This window comes from Erigeron canadensis, chromosome 3 (genome assembly GCF_010389155.1).
Source record: "Erigeron canadensis isolate Cc75 chromosome 3, C_canadensis_v1, whole genome shotgun sequence".
NCBI lineage: Eukaryota > Viridiplantae > Streptophyta > Magnoliopsida > Asterales > Asteraceae > Erigeron > Erigeron canadensis.
Window position 1 is genome coordinate 1,225,448 of NC_057763.1, and position 20,168 is coordinate 1,245,615.

Genomic DNA, 20,168 nt, shown 5'->3' on the forward strand with positions numbered 1-20,168 from the left:
TTCCCGCTCATATTTGACTTACAAATACTGGACGATGAGTCATTGAACATATCCTTTAGACTTTGAAGATAGATCATGCTTGCAGATGCATGTGCTCGCTGAACGAGTCACTCGTTGAGTCCCTCAGCGAATCCCTGATCCAACACTTCCTTCAGTAAGCACAAAAACCAATTTGTGGGGAATCCGGTGACACCTGGCGCGTTTGGTTCACGGAATTTTTTGGATGGAATGGAATCTATTGAAGAAATTGGAATCTGATGGAATGGAATTTAATGGAATGTTTTTCATTTTTTGAAGATTTAAGGGAGAGACGGAATGAGATTCCTTCCTCCATCCTCATGGAATGGAGATTCCATCAAATGAGGGAATGTTGACATTCCAACGGAATGATATTCCTTCATCATTGAGCAACCAAACGCACTAAGGAATGAAATTCAATTCCAATTCCATCAAATTCCATCAGAATCTGCGAACCAAACGCGACCTTAGACTTGAATGTGGATTCCCAAACTAGTCTTTTAGCACAACCACCTGTTGTTAAATTTTGTATATTCCATAAGTTGTTACATTAAGACTCAATTTACCTTTAATAATTCACTTTAGTCTAGGGCCGCCCAAACATTTCGTAATGGAAAACATAAGGATTTTAGGCAACGAAATCACTTTTTCCCGAGAGAAAGTACCCGCACGTTGCGGCAGTGAGATGGTGGAGGTGATAGGTCATAAAGTGTGATAGGTCATAAAGTGTGGATGGCAATGGGGCGGGGATTGTCGGGGATCTTAATCCCCATCCCCGTACCCGATTTTCACTTTTAATCCCTATCCCCGTCCCCCATCCTTGTCAGGGATTTAAATTATATCCCCGTACCCGTCCCCATCGGGTATCGGGGATACCTTTTTTGAATGAACATGAATTTCTCTTGATAGAAAATACGTAGGAGAATGTGTATTTCGACATTTTATTTCTATGTATAAACTAATGTATATGTTAAGTAAATGATTAATAAAGTATACCACATAAAAATTATTAAATAAAAGCTCTAAACTTAAAATTGATTTTAGAATATTAGTAATAACTTCAAGTGATTCTAATAAATATATATAGTATTTTCGGGTTCGGGTATGGGGATCGGGGATTTACGGTTTCCCATCCCGGTCCCCATCCCCATCGGAGATTAGATTTACGTCCCCATACCCGTCCCCATCCCCGGTCAACTCGGGGATTCCCCGGTCAAATCGGGTGCGGGTATCGGGTTCCCCATCGGGTACGGGTATTTTTGCCATCTCTAAGTGTGATAGTCAAATGCCTTAGCCGTACGGACACCGCTCTCAGATTTAAAATTTTGTCAAAAGTATATCGAATGACATTTCTAAATTTTAATGAAAGAGCATGAAATTTTAAGAACACGCCATATAATTTTTATAATTTATCGATGTACAGTTTTTTAGATAAAAAATTTTCAATGAATTAGAAGAATAAAATGATATATGAATGAAGGAGAAAAATGAGTGGTTGAGATTTCTTCAAAGAGTATTTTGGGTATATATATGTGTATTGTACATTATGCATTAGTAGGTGCACATTGTTGAAAGTTGAAACTTAAAACCCTATTTGCTTTACAAGAGTAAGAACCTTGCGTTGCGGCGGTGAGATGGTGGGAGTGATAGATCATAGAGTGTGATAGCTAAATGCTTTAACCGTACGGGCTCCACCCTCGGATTTATAAATCTGTCGAAAGTACATCGAATGACATCTCTAATGAAAGAGCATGAAATTTTAAGAACACCAATGTAATTTTTTATATATATCGATGTACGGTTTTTGAGATAATTTTTTTAAAATGAATTAGAGGAATAAAATGATTTATGGAGGAGAGAAAAAAAAATGAGTGGTTGAGATTTGAGGTGACAGATGAAAATTGAAAATGAGTGGTTAAAAAGTTTAAAAGTTAAAAACATTTGGCGGGAACAAATGCTTTACGAGAGAGAGTACCCGCGCATTGCGGCGGTAAGATGGTCGGGTGATAAGTCATAGAGTGTGACAGCCGAATGTCTTAGCTGTATGAACTCCGCCCTCAAATATAAAAATTCATCGAAAGTATATCAAAGAACCTCTCTAATGAAAAAGATAAAATTTTAAGAACACCCATATGATTTTTATATTTATCGATGAACGGTGTTTGAAATAAAAGATTTTGAATGAATTAAAGGAATAAAATGATTCATGGAGGAAAGTGAAAAAAAATAAGTGGCTGAGATTTGAAAAGAAAGATGAAAATATTGAAAAATTGAAAAATTTTGACAGAAACAAATGCTTTATAATGTAGAAAGATAATGTAGTGAAAATGGAGATAGAGATAATATGGTATAGACACTTTAGGGCCCACCAAACATCTCGAGCCATGAGCCATGATTATTAAGTAACTTGAAATTGATAAGAAAATAAAAGTAAACATAGACAAGTACGTTCATTCCGGTGATGGCTGATCAGACCAGTAGTAGTAGCGGCGGCATGACCGCCGGAGATAGCTTACTAGAGAGATGCCGGAAGGAATATTAAGTGAAGTATCTATACTACCTAATAAAACAAATGCCCCCCCCTCCCTATTAATTATTTTTGTTTTTGAAATACCTTATTCGTCCTTGGATATTTTTTATTCTCATAATACCCTTTCCACCCTAAAATCAGGCACACTCTAACCACTGTCCCTCTTTTATAACCTACAATTTTGTGAACGCTGATATGGACATTAATACCATCTACCGCTGTCATTCCCGCATACCACCGCAGTATCCATTTAGTTTTCAAAAATAGAATCGCCACTTGAAAAATTGACAACTGCTTGTTCGGTAGCACGTGTTTCATCAACACTTCATTTGTCGGCCAATAAATTTTTCTCATATTTCTCATCGATAGATTTATCCGTGAGTTTATCTTTACTAATATTATTATGGAAATGATTGATCATCCAAAATATTAACCTAAAATTGCTCCTAAAAGCTTATGTATGTGAAAATTCGAATCCATTATATCTCTTTCCTAAGCTACCTTTGAATTTCTATATGTTACCATTCAATAAATTAAAAGGATTTTTAGACTAATAAATTAGGAGGATTAATCATTCCTCTTATTATTATTGTAATCTCATTAAAGGCGAGCCCAATGAACAGTGTCACGTGTCACGTGTCACGTGCCACGTGGCGCTATTCTATTGGTCCACCTGTATCCCGTGTTTTTTCCTCAGATTTTACCATATCAGATTCCGTTAAGGTTATTTTTCGTTCGGTCTTTCTTGGTTTCCTACATAGTTTTTTTTGCTTTTGCGTTTTCTTTATATTGGTCCACCTATACCCTGCGTTTTTTCGGATTTTGCCATATCGGATCCCATTAAGGTTATTTTTCTTTCGGTTTTTGTTGGTTTATTACATAGTTTTTTTTTTCTTTTGTGTTTTTCTATTGGTTCATCGTATACCCCACATCACTATTTAGATTTTGCCATTTTGGATCCCGTTTGGGGTTTTTTTCTTGGTGTTCATCATAGTTTTTTGGCTTTTGTGTTCTAAATTAATATATTGGAAACTTTTACTCAACATTTTATTTTTCCTTTGTTATTTCTATTTTTTTAAGGTTATTTATCTTTCGGTTTTTCTTGGTTTTTTGATACCTTTTTTTTGCTTATATGATCTATTTTAACAGTGTCACGTGCCACGTGGCGCTGTTCTATTGGTCCACATGTACCCCGCTTTTTTTATTCAGATTTTGTCATATCGGATTCCGTTAAGGTTATTTTTTGTTCGGTTTTTCTTGGTTTCCTACATAGTTTTTTTTTGCTTTGTGTTTTTCTATTGGTCCACCTATACCTTGCGTTTTTTTGGATTTTGCCATATCGGATCCCGTTAAGGTTATTTTTCTTTCGGTTTTTGTTGGTTTGTTACATAGTATTTTGCTTTTGTGTTTTCTTTCTATTGGTTCATCATATACCCCACATCACTATTTAGATTTTGTCATTTTGGATCTCGTTTGGGGTTTTTTCTTGGTGTTCATCATAGTTATTACTATATATTAACTCGGATTTTTAGAAAGTTTACATCCGAAAAAAAATGTTTTATGAATCTTACTTCACTTTATAAAATACCAAATATTTTTTTTTAATCTTATTTGTGCATTAACTGATTTACGCTTTGAAAGTTTCTTTATCTCTGTTGATAAAAACTTCTATATATATACATATATTAGTCCTAATACCCGTACAATGTACGGTAGTTATATAGTTTGTATCATAAAAAATTCGAATATGCCTCATACATGATTCGTGAGTATGAAATAAATTGTAGTTAAAAATTAACCGATGATCGAAGCTAAATTTTCATAAACAGTAATGATAAATATAATACTATATGTTTAGTTAGGGTTTTGGATTTACCTTAAATTTAATAATCACATCCAAATCGGAACTTATAAGCATACTGGATGACGGAAAATAGCCTTGTGATTTCGGATCATAAACTTAAATTTTGAAGTCTTCGAGTTAATAACTTATTATAAGTAATATAAGTAATAACAGTTGAAGAATTGAGAAAGAAAAGTAAACAATTTATTAATAAGTCAAGAGTTAGAGTTTAAATATAAGTCTAATAAGAAAATTGAATATATATATATATATCGTATCAGTCGTATTCTTGAATTTTATGGCGAAGACTTAATTTAGCTTACAACCCTAGTCAGCAAGCTTCAAAAGTCCTTTCTCCTTTCTTTTCCCAAACTCAAATAGAAAACTCTCCCCATGGGACCGGGGTTTGAGGTTCTCATACCACTTTCATCCGATATCTAGTTTGAATTCTAAGACCCTCTTTATGAATTATAAGGCCCTCTTTATGCTCTCAAAGACCGGCTTTTACAGAACTGAGATTCCATAGGCCGAAACGAAGCCCTTTAAAGGTAGAATTAGGAGCCGAAGCCATGCATTTAGCCTGATTGCTATTCGCCCTTTTTAGCACTAGACTGACATTCTCATTTCACTTGTTCAGTTCAACGAAAGCCGGTACTAATCAAGCATAGTTTAGCCCTATGATTGAATTGCGATAGTTGGATATATATATATATATATATATAATTAAAAAACTAATTTAATAAAATAAATAAATTAAAAGGACACGTGTCGATCAAGGATTACGCTACGTGTCGTTTTAAAAATACCTTAATCCTGTTTTAGTTTATTGGTAGATATTTGTTTGCTTCCGTAATCTATACATTTTTATTGTTCGAGTAATGATATATACCAAGATATTACACACAGCCCGTCCATCGGACAGGTATATTATATTTTTATTTTTATTTATATACAACTATTGTCATCGTATTTGACACTCATTGAATACATATTTTTTTTATATATATAAATTAAAAAAGGTACAAAAGTTGTTCGGCCAACCCACCCCACCCAGCCTCATTTCACAATGTACCCAATAGTTCCTGCTTTGACATCCGATCCATTTGACCCTTTATAGGACCTGCCCGCATAATTAGCCACCTCTAACAAAACAAAAACTAACATACTTAGCACTAATATGTACAACGATGATAATTGGTTAAACATATGAATAACAATAAATGTGTAAAAATTGAAAGGGATACATTGGCAAAAATTCATCTAACGTGTATTTAAATGCTTATAACCTACTATTATTAAACATATGACACCTTTATTAACAGTATAGTTTCGTATCATATAACACATTACTACATTAGTCACTAATAAAAAAAAAAAAAAGCTGAAAAGTATTACTTGGGTAGCCTGACCCCTTTTGTTCAGACCCGAAACCATTTTTGACTCGCTGCCCAACCCATTAGTTTTCCCGCATTAAGTTGTATGCATAGACTACCAATAACTTACCGATTCTGCGAATTATTGGCCTTTGGGACAATTAAGATCCACCGCTTTCTTCCTGTAATAAGTTCCACCGATATAACCCCAAATGAATATACATCAGCTTTTTAAGTGATCTGCCCACGCTGCGCATACTCTGGACCTACGTATCTAGATTAAAAAACATAATTTAGTCATAACAATGTGGAGATTGGTGTATAACAAGAACAATAGAAACTCATTAAAGACTTACATTAATGTTCCAATCACTTTCGTTTCTTCTTCTTCTTCTTCTTCTATATCTCCATCAGGCTGCCATCTTGTTAGAAAAATGATTGATAAGTCATAATTGAATATATATTAAATGGTCTAAAAATGATTATATAGATTAATTTTCTATTAAAATAGACCTACTTTGATATATGTTTTATAAATTTCAGGTTTAAGTTAAAACGAATAAATTATGGGATTAAGAGTGAAGTTACAACATTCAATTATGGCATGACAAAAATGATGCTATCGATGGACACATTAACTCATTTTACAATTTGAGGATTTATGAAAGAGTTTTTGCTTTCGGCATGTTCTCGTTATTTTGGATGATCATAAAAAGAAGTCCATCAATTGTTGTTTTAGTGATGTCGGTTAAGAAGGTCACGTGAACAACACTTGTCATCCCAACATCAAGACTAAAATCCATGTTATTCTTATTTTTCTTTTGATTTGAGCCGAAGCTCACAAGAAAATAAAAGGCCCATATATTGATTTTTGTTTATTTCGGCTACGGGGGTTTCAACGAAATAAAGCTATATATATTTATCTTGGCTGCGTTTGAGAGGCAACTCTCATTAATTTCGAAGAGGGATTATTGGTCGACACATATTAAATTCGACAGCTTCTTATAAAATTCGAAGGGATTTATAGTCGACGCATATATTTATTCGATACAATCTTTTGCGGCTGACATTATTTACAAGCAAGATTAGAGAAGCTCGAGCAACATATTCGACAATCATCATGCGACGGATTTCTACATCAAGTGTTAGTGATTTGAAGATTATGTCCGGTTAAGGTTTTTGTTATCTCTCCCGATGAACAATTGTTAGTTAATTTTATTTGATAAACTTTACTTTCAGTCCTATAAACATTGTTCTTTTTGGATTTTAATTCATATGACTGATTGAGTATTTATTCGCTATTATTTGATTTGAATTTTCGTAAGACCACTTATTATGAGTTAATGATTTGTGCCGAGTCCACCTAGTTTAGGGATTAAGACATGTCATATAATTAACATAGGTTGTGCCCAAAACTGTTATTGTCAAGTAATAAAATTATGTCTATGTAATTTAGAATAAATACTCAGTAAAGTTTATTAAGTAAATTAACGTGACTTTTGGGATTCGGGAGGGATACACTTTTTATTATTGTTTACTAAGTTCTCTTTTTAATTTTCTCTTGTTTAATTAATTTAAGTTTAGCTATTTGGATTAATTAAATTTAGTGTTCTTATTACTTTCAAACCAAACAAAAATTCTTAAAACTTGACTATAATCACAGACGCTCCTCGTGGGAATGATATCCACTTACCCTATCTAGTATAAGGTATTTAGGTTTATTTTTGATTTCATCGTTTAATCAATGATACATATAATTATACTTGCATTGATTTATTATAATTGAATTTGTCATTATTCTTGTCATTTATCTTTTTACTTACCTTCTTGTCTAACTTAATTATAACATAAGTTGTGCATTCGTGGACTGTCACTCCCATTTCGCACCTCTCTCTTGGCGGCTGCAAGAGGATAACTGAGAAAGGAATCACATTTTTACTTGAAAGTGAAGGAAGAATTAGCAAGACTTTGTCATCTCTTGATCTCAGCTATATGCGAGGAATTACAAATAACGCCATTACCACTGTAGCTGATGCTTGTGTCCGGCTTACTGAATTCTGCATCAGGAATTGTTTTAATGTTACAGATGCATCCGTGAAGACTTTGGCTATAAGTGCAAGAGTAAGCCAAAAAATGTGAGCGCTCATGCACTATTGAAGATAAGCTTTAAAAGTAGCAGGACTATAACTTCACTCTCCATTTCGTAATAGAAAAAAGAGCAAATAAACGTATTCCTAAGCTTAATGCGCGAAAACAATAAGAAATTAGCTCAAGAAGTACTAAAAAAGGTGCTAACAGGATCAAGCTAGGAGAAGCGCTTTTAGGCGCGTTCGCTTAGCATATCTCTAATTAGTCTTCTAGGGTGTCGGCCTTTTTTTCTTTTACTTCACAGAGCTTTTCGTCTCCTTGATAGCTGGAAGTTACAGGTTCATAAAGGAAAGGACCTTGCCCCTTCGACTTTTTCTTTCATCAATAGGAAGTAAGCCCCACAACCCAAAGTGGCGAAGAACAAATAGAATTTGCTACAAGACCCCGTCCTTAGCCTCGAGGAGTGGTGAGCAGCACGGAACTTGAATCAATCTTTGGTGACAGAAGGAAAAGATAGGTGTGATAGGGTTAAACAGGTAAGTGAACCTAAGAAACAACTTTTTTTTTCGAAATCTGCCTCCAGCAAGACAGGGCCGTCCGGCCCGCGTTAGAGGGGAAGAAAAATGGAGAGAGCACCCATTTCTGTACCGGTTCCGAAAGAGCGAAGAAAAAGGAAGGGAACAGTCGCTGGTGAAAGTAAGCTTCTACGAAAGCTTGATCTTTATGAATGCAAAGCATTATCTGCAGCATCCAATAAATTTCTGAAAAAGCCTTTCTTCCTTGGGTTACAGTGGATCGGGGTTGGACTGACCCATTTGTCTTATCCAGATGGTCGATTAGATGAAATTTACAAGGAACGGCAGTTTCTGTTTATTTGCATTGGTGGTTGTAAGATGGGATGTCAAGAGAAATGGCGATCCCATGATGACGAGATGACAAACATAGTTAATTTATTAAATCATATCATATAGATATAGATATGTGACGATGTTAGATTGTTAACTATGGTTGTTTTCTAAGATGTCCTTTTAAATTTATGTAACATTATGCTTATAAAATATGAATTTATTACAAAAAGGGCACGTTATTCATGTCTCCTGAATTTAGTAACCAATATTTAAATAGCTATTTAATTTAAAAAGCACAATGTGTTAAAACTCACTATGATCTGAATTTAACATAACATTTCTTTATAACGTGTTTTTAAAAACACATTGTGTTAAGTTCATATCCCAGTGTGTTTGAACAATTTTTTGATTTTCACGCGTTATCAAAAACACAGTGTGATTTAAAACTTAACACAATGTGTTTTTAGATTACACATTGTGTTTTTAGTAATGTGTTTTTAGAAAACATATTTAGAACACATTGTGTTATATCTGGATTACAATGTATTTTGGTCAGTATTCTAGTTTTCAAGAACATTTCACATAACCGGTAGATTTTCCCGCACTTTGTTGCGGACGCAACATATTGTAAGTAGATTTTATTAATTTAAAAGTCATGTAATAATTTTGATAGCTATAAAAAAATAGACCTGATTTGCAGTAGATTTTGTGACTACACTTAAAATCGTTCAAAGTTTTTTATTGTTTTTTGTTTTCTTGACGTGATGCATAGTTGTACCTCAAGATACAGTTAAAGTTGTGTCAAGTAATGTAACAACCGTGAACGACCATTAGAGAAGAAGACTTGTTTTGCGGCTAATTTTTTGACCACACTTAATGGCTAATGTGCGTTGTGTTTATCTAAGTTTTAAATTTATAATTCAAGGAGCTACCTATTCTATATTACCACACAACTAAGGGCAGTGTACCTCTCTAGTAATAATATAGGTCCAGGTTCGTTTGCAGGGAGTGACTTAAGGAAATTAAAATATTAAAAATGAAACTACAACTTTTTGGGGATTTCCTAGTTAACTAAAATTCATAAGAAATGAAAACAACAATTAATGTAAAAATTGACATTCGCTTGGTTTTGATTGACATGTTTAAAAGTGATTACGATTGAAGTTGTTGAACGACTTTTTTAACATTCAGATTCTCGTTAGATTCAATAAATTATTTAGCTTGACTGTCTTTCGACTGGTCAAACCCTTCAATGAGTTCTTGTTAAGGTCACTCACTAAACTTTAAAAACGGAGCATGTAACTATGACCGAAATCTTTTATGTAAGTCTGGATTCTTGTTAAAGTCAAAAGACACTAATTACCCTAGCCATCTGGATCCGGTTTCCATTCATCAGATCAACTAGATTAACCTAATTAAAACACATACTCGTTTGAACCAATTATTAATTCCCAATCAAATGTCCAGTTATAGATCAAATGATTACACTGATTAAAGACTGATCAATGTTTCACAAACAGATTAAATGACTCTAAGGCCTTGGTACCAATTCGACCAAAACAAATCGGTAAAATAAGTTTGTATATGAAAACCAATAACAAATCAGATTCAAATAAATATGGATCTGTAATTTAGCATAGAAATTGTTCAACAATCAACCATAATCAACAATCAAGTCATGTTTACATCTCGTCCAAACGAATGTCTTGTAACTTAGCTACTCATAGACTGAGTATCCATGAACAATCTGATAAAATAAAATAACATAGAAATCTAGAGAAACTGGAAAGAGAGAAAAAATTGAAACCGGGTAATTATAAATCACAAGGTTGGATTCCTTGACGTCTGATGATGTTAGATCTGCTCTGGAGTGCTCATGAAAAACCCTAATTCTGACGACCTAGCCCAGCGGCGCTAGCAATGTGCCGAGGTAATTGTGTTTAAGCTTGGAATTGCTTGAGGACAAACAATGCTTAAGTGTGAAAGGATTTGATAAGACTTAATATATACATATTTCCCACATGGTTTTTAGGCCGTTTTATGCACGTTTGTTAGTTATTTGCATGTATATTCGATGCTTTATGGTATGCGTGAGTGGTTTTAGGTCCATGACATGTAAACGGATAAAAATGGCCAAAAGCGAATGGATGAAATGATGTTCATGGAAGTTACGGGTGAAAGACGTGTGGAAAAAGGATGTTAAAATAAAGAATTGATGAGTTTCAAAGCTTAACTCCCGTTAAACAAACCTTAACTGCCGTTAAAAGGAATTTGGAATTACATCTGCTTGCTAACTGGAGTTAGAACAGCCCTTAACTGCCGTTAGTAACTGAAGGACTAATGGTATAACAAAATCCTAACGGGCGTTAGAAAAAATGACCAAAAGTGCACAAATTTGTTAGATGACCCGTGTAACGGCTGTTAGACATCTGTAACGGCCATTAGTCGATGTTTTCATATATATACGCACTTTTATTCCTTTGGACGGGATTCTACACACTCCAGCTGATTCTAGGGTTTTTCAAAGGCATTTTTCATCCACTTAAACTTGTTTGAAGATCATAATCTCGATTTGATTCATCATTCCATTTACGATTCAAGCACTTTGTTGGATTGATTTCTTCGATCGGTACAATATGATTTCAATAATTATTGATTGTTTATTTTATTATGAGTAGCTAATCGTTTCATCATCTACCGAGATGAAACGAGACATTATGTGATGGTTGCACCATTTTATTAATTCATAGTTGATTTCAATTATCGTTGTGTCGAGATCTTGATAAATTGATTCTTTATTAATTATTATTCTGATATTGGTGATATATGTGTTCTTCATTAGTAGTACTAGTTGAATATATATATATATGATTTCAATTGTTTATCTTTAATCGATTGTCGCTAGTTCATGGTATGATAGTAAATATCAATTTAATAAAAGGAATCATTTTGTCAATGTGTTGATTAACGGATGGTGGTACCACGTTGTCTTCACATAGATTCAATTGTTAATTCGATAATCAAATAAACTAGTTGGTTAGGGAAATTCTTTTTAGCATTGGTGGTACCGGTTTTGACAAAGGAACAGATTAATTAGGTGATTTAAATGATTTTACAAATATTGGTGGTACCAGTTTGTGTCTTTATTTGTTCACGATTATCTTGTCAACTGAATTGGATTTGAGCTTAATTATGTGTAACATGAATTGTTGTCGAGTGGATTCGAGGTAGATGACTTTCAATTCTTCTGTTTAAAACAAAAACTCCCTTTTCGATTAATCCTGCGGGATTACTAACTGATTTTACTAACTTTTGCAACGTGACAATTCGGTCACAAAACCCCTAATTTCTACTTGAACTACTTCATTTTAACAATTGCTTTACTTAGTCCTCGTGATCGACCTCAGATTTATCAAATTATCTATACTGCATACGAACGGGTCCACTGCCCGAAAGTGTATAGTAGTCAGTAGTTAGGTGAGTTCTTCTTTATAAATTTTAAGACTCGATTTCACACATCACCATCTTTTTTGGAGTTACAAGATGGTTTTAATCAGATAAGTTTTGAATAATAATTTCATTAAATTAGCTGAACAACTACAAAATGGCACCAAATACTAGTGATTAACATCAATGTCCAAGTTTGAACCCAATACTTTCATGAAAGGCAACTTCCTAACTTGTTTTTGAACCATCAAAGCAAAAACTCATCGACAACTAATGATATTTTAACGATACCAATAATACAAGTAGTTATGTTAGGTATTATTCTTTGTCAACCACAAAAACTCAATTTTATTGTACCATTATACACCACTTTTTTTCTCTTTTAGCAGCCATATATAGTATGATGTCGGGTATTTTAATGGTTAAAGATACACACCAAGTAGCCTAACACAGGCAGATGAAATCCTCAGTTTACTTAATTTCACATTCCGAGGAAAACCTATTACGCCCTCCGGTATACACAACAAAATATTTATTGTAAAACCGATATAAACGTTTGACTTGAACCTGGATTTTCCCAAACTAAGCTTTTAGCTTAACTACCTCTCGTTAACTTTTGTATATTCGGTAAGGTTTAACATATAAGGGTGGAAAGGAAAGGAGAGAGGAAGAAAAAACATAAAATCTATTTAAGTGTGGAAAGCAAAAAAATGGAGAGTATAAAATTCATTTTTAAGGGGGTGTTTGGTTGACAACAAGGAATGACAAAGGAAAAAGGGTAAATAATACTATCATTATAATATTATATTTATATATACTCTATATATACATTGCGTAAATCATATTGCTTTTTATTTGTTTTTTCTTTTGCTGCTTTTTATACTATAATTGGGTTTTGATGGGTTAAGTATAATGATGATTGTGGGAGGTCGTGACATGAGATTGTTGCTTTCCATGGGGGATGGGTGGTGGGGGTCTTAGCGGCGGCTCAAGGAGGATGGTTGGTGTAGGTTATGTTAGACGTAGGTGACGAGGACTGAGGAATGATTACCTTGTTGGGTAATGCCTCTAACACTCATTTCCAAGCATTCAATACCTTTGTTTTGCACAACCAAATCTATTTATTCAATATTATTTTTATTCCTTATCTCCAAAACCCTTCATCCAGGCACCCCCTAAAAGGTGTTTGGTTCATGGAATTTAATAGAATTGGAATTTGAATTCCATTCATTAACTTGTTTGATTGGAAAAATAATAGAATTGGAATTCAAAACATTCTTTCAAGTTCTTTAAAACAAAGAATTCACAATTCCTACACAAAACCAATGGAAAATTGTGAATTCCAATGGAATTGAAACAATTTGACCAAAAAGCCCCACGCACTATTTGAACCTCTTTGTATCTCTGTTGATGTTTGGTGATGTCCCGCCACGACGCCACCCACCACTGCCAACAACCACCTGACCCACTGGCCTACTACGTCCCTGCCGTCATGGAAGACTGTTGGTGATTAGATTTTAGAAAACAACCACCCATTGGGCGTTTAAAAAAATGTTAACGCTGCTAAAACACCTCTCTTTCTTTTTTCATCACCATGGCTACTGCTGCTGCTATTCACGGTGCCACTACCACTGATTATTATTATTATTGTTTGTTGTTATATGTATGTATGTTATTATTTTAATTGCTTTTATTATTATAATTTATGTGCCCCATGGTTGTTTACTTATTCATATTAGTTGGGTAATTGGGCATTCATGTGCAGAAAGTAGGAGGGAAGAGATAAGGAAGGATGGTTGACTAGTTCTTAGTTGTGGAAAGAAATTGGCAGTGTGTGAGGGAAGGGGATTCCCTCAAGTTCCCCCAACTTGACTAGTCAAGTTGGGAAGATCTTGACCCTTGATTGAAAATAAAGGGCCAAGATTCAACGTTAATGATTGAATCTTAGCCATTGATTTTCAATCAAAGGTCAAGATCTCCCCAACTTGAGTCAAGTTGAGGATTCAACTTGAGAGAATCCTTCTCCGTGTGTGAGGGCCCATATAGGATACATCTATACGGTTTTATATTATTATTATTAAAGGTTATTTTTGTCATCTAACATAGTTTGTATTTTAATTATTTTAGTTATATTTTATGAATTTTGTCAATCAAACACAATATTTTATAAGGACTTTTTAATTTTAATTTTTTCGAATTTCAATTTTTGACAAATTTTAATTTTTGAAAAATATTCTGTGAACTAAACTACTTCTTTTATATATAGATAAGATGAAAAAATATAGTTATTTATGCTGTAAAATATTTTCCCTCGTTTTTTAAATGATTAGGAAGAAAAACCTTTTTTCATTTTCAATTTTAAGTTAACAAAAAAATAAAGAGTCAATTTACCTTTGATAATTCACCATAGCTTAGGCCGCCTAAACGGCTAAACATTTTGTATTTGGAAAGGAAATCAACGAAATGACTTTTCATTTAAGAATTACAATAGGGTCCACCAAACATCTCTGATTAATGATTATATATTCGTCACACACAATACAATCACTGAATCACTCACTAGTAAAGTAATGAGAAATTGAGAAGAAAATAAAATTAAAAAGCAGACAAGTACGATCATTCCGGTGATGGCTGATCAGACCAGCAGCAGCAGTGGCGGCGGCGCCACTGCCGGAGATAGCTTACTGGAGAGACTGCCGAAAGGAATACTAAGTGAAGTATTTTCAAAAATAGAATCGCCACTTGAAAAACTGACAACTGTTTGTTCGGTAGCGTGTGTTTCATCAACACTTCATTCGTCTGTCAATGAAGTTTTCACATCTTTTTCATCCATCGATTTATCCGTGAGTTTATCTTCTTTTTTTTACTCATTATTCTTTTTATTTATTTACAGAATCAAAATTATCTAATTATAGTTATTATTATATATTTTTAAGTTAGCTAACTGTTATTATTATTATTATTATTATTATTATTATTATTATTATTATTATTATTATTATTATTATCATTATCATTATCATTATTATTATTATTATCATTATCATCATTATTATTATTATTATTATTATGATGATGATGCTTATGATTATGATGATTATTATTATTATTATTATTATTATTATTATTATTATTATTATCATCATTATCATTATCATTATGCTTATGCTTATTATTATTATTATTATTATTATTATTATTATGATTATCATTATCATTATCATTATCATTATCATTATCATTATCATTATTATTATGATTATTATTATTATTATTATTATTATTATTATTATTATTATTATTATTATTATTATTATTATTAGTAATAACGAGATTTGGTACCCATGCAATGCGGCGGTGGGGAAGGCGGTCTAGCGGTTTCGGTGATGGTATTATTGGTGGTGGTGGCGGTGTCAAGCGACGTAGGTTTAGAGTATAAATTAATTTATTAAGGGCAAAGTTGATATTTTATAAAAATTCTTTACATAGTGGGTGTTTATTAAGAATAATATAGTAATTCTTTGTGTAACTATTGGCTATTTCTAAAAATGGAGGGTGTGATAATTTTTATAAAAGAGTATAGATGATACTTTTACGTAATTAACATGTTAGCTATTAGGCAATATTTCTATAGAAATAAATAAATAATACAATTAACAATATATACGTCGACACTTTTGCGTTTTGCGCTTCAGAAAAGGACTCTGTCATTTTTACCTTTGTTTGGATGCAACTAGCTTTAGCTTTTAGTTTGGATGAAAGCTTTCAATTTTTAAAATTACACAAATACCTCTTAAAGTTGCAGCTACAACTACCATACCAAATACCTCTAGAAAATTAAAGCTCTAGCTATCAGCTTTGCTTAAAAACCACAGCTAACAAGCTATAGCTACTTTTACCAAAAATACCCTTTGTGCGCCTATCGCCTTTTAAAACCAAGAGTGGCAAGCTTGGGTAAAATCCGTGTGTATATGCTAGTGAACATTGCGAGCTTGCATGTGACCACCTTTACTTTTTTACTTTCTTTTCTTTTTGACCGAAAAAAGGTTACCCAGATTCTATGTCATTCATTTGGATGCCTTATGAGAACATAGTTTGAACCCATTTGAGAGCTCTAGTCTCAGCCATCATATTAGTACCATTGTCATAGAATGAAAATTATTTTTTACCTTAACTCTTTCTTAGGATCTGCATTTCTTTTTCCTATTTAATCCATTTGAACTTTCTTTTTCCTGCACATCTTTTTCTATACTTTCTTCCATATTATATAAACACATTCAAACACTTTTTTTCAACAAAACAATTGGACCAAAAGGCAAAATGTTTTTTTAAAAAATCTAATCTCTAGTCTTAATGGGCCGAGCTTCACAACCGTTTTGTCCCCCGTAACCTGGACACCCAATTCCTCCCCCAACCGGACTACAACGAGCATTATGAGTTACTTAAATTGCACGAAAACAAGGAAAAGAAATTGGTATGGAAAAAACTTGAAAATCTAGCAGGAGATTTGTTGCAAAGTAAAGTCGAAATGCAACAACAAAAACAAATGGACCAAGACTTCAGGTGTATGGTGAGCCTCACGATCATATTGTTTAACTGTTGCGTGGTATTGTCACGCAAAGGAACGTGACATTGCCTACAAATACAGATAGCATCATCCCGAATACTAGAATCTTTAAGTATTTGTTTTATTGTTGCAACACTTTTATATTTACTGTTGTATTTTTAATGGTATTGTTGTTTTTATATCTATGAGAAAAGTTGGTATTTGATAAGGACACCCTTTGTTTTGGCACGAATTGGTATGGAATTTGCATTGCTACGTGCCCCCTTTGTTATTAGTGGAGTCCATTCCAATTCCTCACCTATTGGTGAGGACTCCCCTCACGCTAATAGTTAGACATAAGCTTTTGCTATTATTATCATCATCCATACACACACCCACAAAACACATGGCCCCAAAAGTGACTTTGTCCAAATCATAAGTTCCAGGTTCGAACATTTAAATAGATATTGCATCTTTTTTAGGAGGTAGTAATTAGCTGAATGGAATGGAAAAAAAAATGAGTCCATTATTTTGGGATTTAGCCCGTAAACAAAAGGAACATGTCAAAAATACCCATAATACAAAGTGATTGTACTTATTAAACAATGTTTTTTCTTCATTACCGCACATGAAACAATACCTTGATGTTTTCAGTTATATACTCTACCATTGGTAGAAAACATATGATTTCTCATGTTTACTAAATTGTAACGTTTGCATTTTTGAGTTCAAAAAGATATAGTAAGATCATTTAATTAACAAGTGCTTAGAGAGCACAAGTTAGAAAATTCCTCTTTTGGAAAAATAGATCTTGTTTGAACATGTTCTAGTTCTCCATGAGAAATTTTTCTTGGTAAATATGCTCAGTTTTCTGCTACTAAACTTCCCATTGCTTTCCCATTTTCTGAAAAACCGAGTTTGAAAATTTAGACAAGAATTTTTGCAATGCACTCTTAATCTTTGCCACTGGATTTGGCAGACAATTTCACTCGATTCTCAGACGTTTGACGGAATTGTTAGAAGGGTTGGAAAGATCCGGAAGATCTCCTTGGATTGCCTCCGTATGAATGATTCTTCAATCCAAAGTTTTATAGGACGAGATGTTGAAGAATTGGTTTTGTTGAAATGTAAATCAATCTCCTACGAACTTCTTGCTAGCATTGGAATAACCTGTCCAAATTTAAGGTATGATGCGGCATTATTAGCAACACTTAATCCCCAAGAGAAAATCTACACTTGGCCTGTCGACAAGTGATTATAAAATCTTGCTTTTTGATTGTGTTGGGTCAATACACTAGAGTCTTTCTCCAATATTAAACAGTTTAATAGCTAAATACAGAGGCTCTTTGACTCTTTCCATTGGATTTATGTTTGTTTTTAATATCACGACAATAGGATTGATGTATTCCTTTTGGTTTTATACAGGGTGCTGACACTGGAGTTTTCTGGCGACGAGAGCAACTCCGTGTTATACAATTTCATTCACAAAAGCCTCCTTGGATATTGTCGATACTTGGAGGTAAATGTGATTTTTACTTGTCCATCTAATTCAGCCTCATGCTGAAAAAAGGGTAAAGGAGGGCACCCTATCCCCGTAACTACATTGGGTCCCCGTCATGACCTCCCTATACCCACATGATTTGGGCATCCATAAGGATCAAACTCATGTCTCTCAAATTCACATGTGGGCCCAAGATTCATTTGTAACGGGTATCCCTCCATGTGACCATGTATTGATGGATTGGTTATTCAGCCTCATGTTGCTTATAATATGTAACATTTATAATGCTATTCCCGCTTTTAAGTGTTGATTAATTTTTTTATGGTTGCAGTCCCTAAATATCAAATTGAGTGCCGCAGGCACAGGCGGCATTCTTAGTTTTCTTGATAGTCTTGAAGAATTGATCCCTCAGACTCCCTCCCCATCATTGAGGTTCAGGCACAGCCTGCAGTCACGGTCATCCTTGCAAACATCAGACTCAGCAACTCAACAATTTTGTCTTTTACTTCAAAATGTTAAGGTTCTTAAGCTTGAGCCAGTTAGTGCATCAAATACTCTTGTTTTACTGAATGCGTGTGCCTCTTTTAATACTGGGGTCCAGGTTCCGACAACTTTTGGACAGACATTAACCCACATAACACTAGTTTTAGATAACATCACCGATGTACTTCTTCGCACTATTGCCGACTGTCTTCCACTTTTAGTTGAGTTGGATCTTAAAGACGAACCAAAAGTTGTACCCCGTTCCTCTAATGACCTATCTGACTCTGGGGTTTTGTCACTAGTTCATCGTTGCAGATATCTGACCAGCATCTCTTTTGTACGAATTAAAGGTGATATTGCTACCAAGTTTACAAGGATCACTGATATAGGTATGATTTCGCTTCAGGAAGCCTGTGAAGGACTAGATTCCGTTCGAATTTGTGGGTTTTCCAAGGTTACTGATGTCGGTTTTTCATTAGTTCTTCATCATTGTTTGAATTTGAAGAAGTTTGAGATTCGAAATGCTTTCCTTTTAACAGACTTGTCATTCCAAAATTTCAGTAAGGTTCCCAGGTCCCTTGTAGAGGTAAAATTGGTGGCATGCAGAGCTATAACCAGTAAAGCAGTGCATGAATTGGTGGCCTGTTGTTCATTAGAGGTTCTTGATTTGCGTGACTGCCAGAAGGTGTCAGATTCCTGTCTTGGCGAAATTTCATGCCTTACATAATTGACATCTTTAGACTTGGGGAGTACAGATCTTACCGATGCTGGTATGGCTATTCTAGGTGAAGGGAATGCTCCCATTTCACACCTCTCTCTTAGCGGCTGCAAGAGGGTAACTGAGAAAGGGATCACATTTTTACTTGAAAGTGAAGGAAGAATTAACAAGACTTTATCATCACTTGATCTCAGCTATATGCGAGGAATTACAGATAACGCCATCACCACTGTAGCTGATGCTTGTGTCGGGCTTACTGAATTGTGCATCAGGCATTGTTTCAATGTTACAGATGCATCTGTGAAGGCTTTGGCTATAAAGGGAACACTTGATGGTGAAAGTAAGCTTCTGCGAAAGCTTGATCTTTGTGAATGCAAAGCAATTTCTGCCGCATCCATTGAATTTCTGAAAAAGCCTTTCTTTTGTGGGCTACAATGGATTGGAATTGGACGGACCCAATTGTGTCGTGCAGCTGAAGTTTACAGGGAGAGACGGTTGCCGTTTTTTTGCACTGGTGGTTGTAAGATGGGATGTCATGATAAATGGCAATCACATGATGACTCGGAGGTGGATAATTTGTTATGTGATTTACGTATGTAACAATGTTACATTGTTAACTATGGTTTTTTTTTAAGATGTCCCTTTTGATTAGCAAACATATTATGCTTGTAAAATATGGATTTATTATCAGTAATAGGGCATGTCATTCATGTCTCTTGAATTTGGTAACCACTAATTTTGTAATTAATGAAGGATTGAAATATTCTGGGTTT

General features: G+C 34.0%; 1 pseudogene; it reads left to right on the forward strand.

The window, feature by feature from the left end:
* The first annotated feature begins 14,702 nt into the window (after positions 1 to 14,702).
* LOC122593325 lies at positions 14,703 to 20,168 on the forward strand (annotated as a pseudogene).